Raw genomic sequence first — 7,252 nt, forward strand, 5'->3', positions numbered from 1 at the left:
GGCCGGCCAGTAATAACTGGTGACCTCCTTGTGTGCTGGAGCGACTGTGCGATTGGATCACCCTGGACCCCATGGATGGACACCAGCCACACACGTTCGAAACAGCCCTGTTGGAACAGCCCTGGCCCTCTCAAGCTATGTCCCTCCTCGCCGGGGCTGGTCGATTGGCCCCCTTGTGGTCCGACCTCCACTTCCCAAGCTGATGGCACCTCATGTCGCTGGGGGAAGTCCCAGATGTGGCCACCAGCCCTAACGCTGCTCGGGCTGAAGAGCTGCTGCCCTCTGATTTGTCAGTAACTCTTGGAGCTGGTGCATCCTGCCTTGGACGGGTGGAAGCCCCGAATGCAGTCAATTAATTTCCTGAACCACACAAAATACAGTCATGCTTTCCAGTGCCTGGTGGAGGCTTTCCAGCCGATGGGCAGTGATAGCACGTCCTGGTGAATTTCTGGTCGTTAACTCTGTGTCATTCTCTCCATAGATGCTGCCTGTTCACTGCTTTCATCAAACTTAAGCAGGCTCAGTATTTTGATTTTGCTCAAATACTTAGACCCGGATATTACCAGTAGCAGATATGTTTTCAGGTGGGAGAGAATGAGGCCAATGTTGCAGCATGCTAAGATGTTTGACTGTGTCTCTTTGGGTTCCCCACTCGGAAATAAACCTGATAGGCAGGCTTGACTTCCAGTCGCACGATTGGACAGGGGAGCAGGCGACAGGACAAAGTATGGCGTAACCAGATCCTGAGGGGAGAGCTGTCCAATCAGGGGCTTCCCAATCCCGAAATTCTGGGTGTTCTCCTCACCTGAAGGAGTGGTCCCAGTCCACTGGGAGCGTCCAATCTCATGAGAATCCAATACTGGACGCTGAGGCGGTGCAAATCCCAGGCAGGGTGGAGGTTGGTTCAACCGTTGGGGTGTGCAATCCATGACCCAATATTGTGGGTGTCAATCCGGGGTTTCGATCTTCCCAGCTCATGGAGGGATTCCAATCCCGGGAGGGAGGAGGTGATTGGCAATCGGAGTGTCTTTGTGTGGAGGGTAGTGTCTGATGGGGAAACCTGCCCCGTCAATGATAAACCTGTAAAGCAGGTTAAATCAGAGGCTTGAAGCCTCATTAAAATATTTAACATGCTGACCTGCCTCCTGGGTGCGGTTGATGTTCCCCTCCTGTCCCTCCTCTGCTAAACCAGCAAGTAGGCAGGTTGGAGGCAGGCTGAGTTCATGGTTGACATTTGTTATATTGTAAACGCTGACCCTATTTCAACCTACCCACTCTTGGTGATGTAAACGTGCCTTGACTGTCGGAGCTCAGGCAGTAATTTCCAGTCTCTTTTCTTTTTCCTCTCTCTGACAGTTAATTTACTCGTGATTGTGATCCTGTCCCGGGGAAAGTACGAACTCTCCACCTGCACCACTTGCTACCTGGTGGTCATGGCAACGTCAGATCAACTGTTCATTATCACTGATGTCATGCTATGGCGGATCAGTAATTATTATTTTCCTGAATCCTTCCTGAACATCACCCCTGTGTGCAGTGTTATCGCTGTCCTTCGTTATGAGGCCATAGACTGTTCTGTCTGGTTCACCGTCACTTTGTCCAATGATCGATTTGTGGCCATTTGTTGCCAGAAGCTGAAAACTAAATATTGCACCAAGAAAACTGTGGCTGTGGTTTTCGCAACAAACTGTATTCTGCTCTGTTTAAAAAACATCCCCTTCTACTTTATATTTGAACCCGGAGATATAATTGACAATATACCATGGTTCTGTTATATGAAGCCAAGCTACTATACTGAGCCCGGGTGAATGGGACTCGACTGGTTGGATACGGTTTTAATCCCATTGCTCCCATTGCAATTTTAATTCTGTTGCTCAACACTCTGACAGTCAGACATATTTTAGTGGCCCGTCGAGTCCGTAAGGGGCTGAGGGGTCAGAGTAAGGGAGAGAATCGCAGTGACCCAGAGAGAGAGAGCAGAAGGAAGTCTGTGATTTTACTCTTCACCATATCTGGCAACTTCATACTTCTGTGGTTGATGTATGTTATATATGTCTCAATTTAGAATATTACAGGGACATATCTCGAGGATTACACTCATCCTTTCTATATCTTTGGACAAGTTGGATACATGCTGCAGATTCTAAGTTGCTGCACAAACACATTTATTTATGTGGCGACACAGTCCCAGTTCAGAGAGCAGGTCACGGATGCCGTGAAATATCCGGTTACATCAATAATTCAATTAATTAATAAATGAAACAACTGAGCGTAGCCCAGAGGTGGGTCACAGTATTTCCAGTCCATGAATGTACAGGAGCCGACAGCCCTGGTGCCTCAGCTTGGTGGCTGCTCGGATGGAGGAGGCCGAGGCCCTACCTGGTCCCCATGTTAGCTGATAACAATTCTCTCTCCTCAGCTTCTGTCAGTCTATCCCTTATCAGACAGTAGAGCACAGGAACAAGCTATTCGGCCCTCCAAGCCTGCGCCGATATTGATGCTTGACTAAACTAAACTTTCTGCACTTCCGGGGGCCGTATCCCTCTATTTCCTTCCTATTGATGTATTTGTCACGATGCCTCTTAAACGTCGCTATCGTATCTGCTTCCACCACCTCCCCCGGCAGCAGGTTCCAGGGACTCACCACCCACTGTGTAAAGAAATTGCCTCGCACATCCCCTCTAAACTTAGCCACTCTCACCTTAAAGCTATGTCCCCTAGTAACTGACTCTTCCACCCTGGGAAAAAGTTGTTGACTATCCACCCTGTCTCTGCCGCTCATAAATTTGTAAACCTCTATCATGTCGTCCCTCCACCTCAGTCGTTCCAGTGAAATCAATCCGAGTTTATCCAACCTCTTCTCATAGCTAATGCCCTCCAGACCAGGCAACATCCTGGTAAACCTCTTCTGTACCCTCTCCAACGCATCCACGTCCTTCTGGTAGTGTGGCGACCAGAATTGCAATAAATATTCTAAGTGTGGCCAAACTAAAGTTCCGTACAGCTGCAGCATGACTTGCCAATTTTTATACTCAATGCCCCGACCGATGAAGGCAAGCATGCCGTATGCCTTCTTGACTTCCTTATCCACCTGCGTTGTCACTTTCAGTGACCTGTGAACATGAACTCCCAGATCTCTCTGCCTGTCAATGCTCCTAAGGGTTCTGCCATTTACTGTATACTTCCCACGTGCATTAGACCTTCCAAAATGCATTACCTCACATTTGTCCGGAGTAAACACCATCTGCCATTTCTCTGCCCAAGTTTCCAACTGATCTACATCCTGCTGTATCCTCTGACAATCATCATCACTATCACAACTCCACCAACCTTTGTGTCGTCCGCAAACTTACGAATCAGACCAGCTACATCTTCCTCCAAATCGTTTATATATACTCCAAAGAGCAAATGTCCCAGCACTCATCCCTGCGTAGCACCACTCGTCACAGCCCTCCATTCAGAAAAGTACCCTTCCACTGCTACCCTCTGTCTTATATGACCGAGCCACTTCTGTATCCATCTTGCTAGCTCACCTCTGATCCCGTGTGACTTCACCTTTTGTACCGGTCTGCCATGAGGGCTCTTGTCAAAGGCTTTCCTGAAGTCCATATGGATAACATCCACTGCCCTTCCTTCATCAATCATCTTTGTCACTTCCTCAAAAAACTCATTCAAATTAGAGAGACACGAACTCCCCTTCACAATAACCATGCTACCTCTAGCTAACAAGTTCGTTTGTTTCCAAATGGGAGTAACTCCTATCCCGAAGAATCCTCTCCAATAATTTCCCTGCCACTGACGTAAAGCTCACCGGCCTATAATTTTCTGGATTATCCGTGCTACCCTTCTTAAACAAAGGAATAACATTGGCTAATCTCCAGTCCTCTGGGACCTCACCTGTCGCCAATGAGGATGCAAAGATTTCTGTCAAGGCCCCAGCAATTTCTTCCCTTGTCTCCCTCAGTATTCTGGGGTAGATCCCATCAGGTCCTGGGGACCTATCTACCTTAATGCTTTGCAAGTGACCCAACACCTCCTCCTTTTTGATAATGAGATGACTGAGACTATCTACACTCCCTTCCCTAGGCTCATCATCCACCAAGTCCTTCTCTTTGGTGAATACTGATGCAAAATACTCATTCAGTACCAAGCCCATTTCATCTGAGCTCGTGAGTTAATCTTTCTCATCTCAATGGTTTTGTTCCTTCTGACCAATCAGAGCACTGAGAATTTACGGTTGGTGCTCATACATCTGCAAGCATTACTGTGTGTGTGAACTGTGTAGAGACACGTTAGGAAATACTCACTCGAACAAATAATGATTCCGTGATAAATAACATGGTGGAGAGCGGAGAATGGGACCGGCGTTTGTCCTGCTGGGCAAGGCAATGGTGAAATATGCGTCTCCTCATCTGACTGGCATTGTTAACCAGCTGGCAGGTGGGGTTATACCATCCAAGATGTCAGACAGTCACCATGCCTTCCTTTTTTGGGGAGAGAGCTGATAGAATCTCCACTGGTTTCACAGCTGCAGCTCACAGACACTCCACAAAAGTCTTCCACAACCAATCCGGTCAGGCTGCTGGCACGGAAGTGGCACCGCGAAGGAGCAGGATCAAGTGTTGCAAAAAACACCGTGACACCAATGGGTCTGCAGGGGTGGCAACACTATGAAACGTGCAATCTCGAAATCTTCTTCACGAACATGTGTTTTGCTTTTACTGTGTGAATGAAGTGTGCCAGCATTTACCAATCAAGTCTACTCCCATTACATCACTGGACATTCAGAACTGCCGATGTATGGAATAACATCATTGCAATGCCAGTATTACTCATGCATCTCTATGGATACAGTAACATGGACAATGGCTCAGGTTGCTGCTGCCTCTAATGGTTCAGGCAAAGATGTTGCAGATGCAGACTGCTGCACAGCAGCTGGTCGAGGGTGTTGTGTGACTTGCAGAGCTCATCGTTGTTCGTCTGGAGCAGAGACACTTTGTCGGATAAGCCGCTGCCAAGCATCCCAAAAATGCTGCTCGCCCTGACAGCGGAGCCTTTGCGGCCTCTGCCCTCCTATTCCTGTTGTAAGACCTCAGCGTCCTCATAGTCCGAGGAGGATTCCTGCTGACGTCTCTCCTCATCATGCCAGGCCTGTCCCCCTTTGGATGCATAGTTTTGCAGAGCACAGCCAGCATCAAAGGATGTAGCTGCCCTTTGCGGCTTGCAGTACAGGCACCACTCGATCTAGCCAGATATTGGGAGCTCCTTTTCAGCATGCCAATAGCCTGCACAATGGTAGCACTTGTAGCTCCATGGCTGGCGTTGAATCTTTCCTCTGCAGCAGTGATGGGGTGTCTCACTGGTGTCAGGAGCCATGTCTGGAAGGGTATCTTTTGTCCCCAAGAAGTCACCCCTCCATCTGAGCCAGTTCAGTGAACAGCAGCAGCTGTTGGAACTTGCAGAGGATCTAGTCGTCATGGCAGCTGCTTGAGAAGTGGGCACAGATTTAGGAATGCAGGTACGTAGGAACAGGAGTAGGCATTTCAGCCCATCGAGCATGCCATTCAATATGATCAGGGCTGATCATCCACTTCAATGCCTTTTTCCGGCACTCTCCTCATATCCCTTTATGTCATTTGTAATTAGAAATCTGTCAATCTCTGCTTTAAACATACTCAATGACTGAGCTTCCACAGCCCTCTGGGGTTGAGAATTCAAAGATTCACAACCCTCTGAGTAAATAAATTTCTCCTCATCTCTGTCCTAAGTGGCGTTACCCTTATTTTCAAATTGCGTCCCCTGGTTCTAGACTCCCCAACCAGGGGAAACATCTCAGCTGTAACTACCCTGTCTATCCCTTTAAGTATTTTGCAGTTTTCAAAGCGATCACCTCCCATTCTTTGAATCTCTAGAGAATACAAGCCCAGTTTCCTCAGTCTCTCTTCATAGGGCAGTCCATCCATCCCGGCAACAAGTCAGGTGAACCTTCGTTGCACTCCCTCGATGGAAAGAATATCCTTCCTAAGGTAAGGGGACCAAAACTGCACACAGTTCGCCAGGTGCGATCTAACCAAATTTCGATACAACTGAAGCAAGACTTCACGACTCCAGTACTCAAATCCTCTTGCTATGAAGTCTAACATGACATTGGCCTTCTGAACCTGCATGTTAGCTTTCAGTGACTTATTGACAAGGATACCCAGGTCCCTACGAACATCCAATCTTTCTAATTAGTTACCATTTAAGAAATACTCTGCACATCTATTCTTCCTACAAAAGTGAATGACCTGACATTTTTTCACATCATATTCCATCTGCCACGTTCTTGCTCACTTACTGAGTCTGTGCAAATCCACTTGAAGCCTCTTTGCATCTTCCTCACAACATACTTTCCCACCTAGTTTCATGTCATCCGTAAACTTGGAAATATTACATTTGGTCACCACATTCAAATCATTGATATATATTGTGAACAACTGGGACCCAAGCGCTGATCCCTGCAGTACCCCACTTGTCACAGCCTGGCAACGTGAGAATGACCCGTTTATTCCTACTCCCTGCTTTCTGCCTGTTAACCAATGGGGACTATTATCAATAGCCTTCTGAATTTCCAAGTATGGCATATCCTCAAAAAACTCCAACAGGGATCATCAAGCATGACATCCCATTGATAAATCCATGTTGACTATGCCCAATCAAATAATTATTATCCGTTTATCAGAACTTTTGGAATAGATTCTAGCATTTTCCCAATGGCTGATGTGAAGCTAACAGGTCTGTAATTCCATGTTTTATTTCTCTCTCCCTTCTTAAATGATGGGGTGACAGTTGCGACCTTCGAATCTGAAGGAACTGCTCCAGAATCAATAGAATTTCGAAAGATAATCAGCAATGCATACATTATCTCCATAGGTACATCTTTCAATGCTCTGGGATGTAGAATATCAGATCCTGGGGACTGATCAACCTCCAGCCCCATTAATTTATTCAATACAACCTTCTTACTAATACTAATTTCCTTCAATTCCTCATTTCCCCTAATCCCTTGGATCTCCAATTCTGGGAGATTTTGTGTATCTTCCTCAGTGAAGACAGACACAAAGTAATAATTTATCTTCTCTGCCATTCCTCATTATAAATTCTCCTGACTCTGCCTGTAATGGACCCACATTTGTGTTAGCCAAACGTTTCTTTTTTACGTACCTGTAGTACGCAGGCGGCGCAGTGGCGCAGTGATTAGCACCGCAGCCTC

This window comes from Heterodontus francisci, unplaced genomic scaffold (genome assembly GCF_036365525.1).
Source record: "Heterodontus francisci isolate sHetFra1 unplaced genomic scaffold, sHetFra1.hap1 HAP1_SCAFFOLD_218, whole genome shotgun sequence".
NCBI lineage: Eukaryota > Metazoa > Chordata > Chondrichthyes > Heterodontiformes > Heterodontidae > Heterodontus > Heterodontus francisci.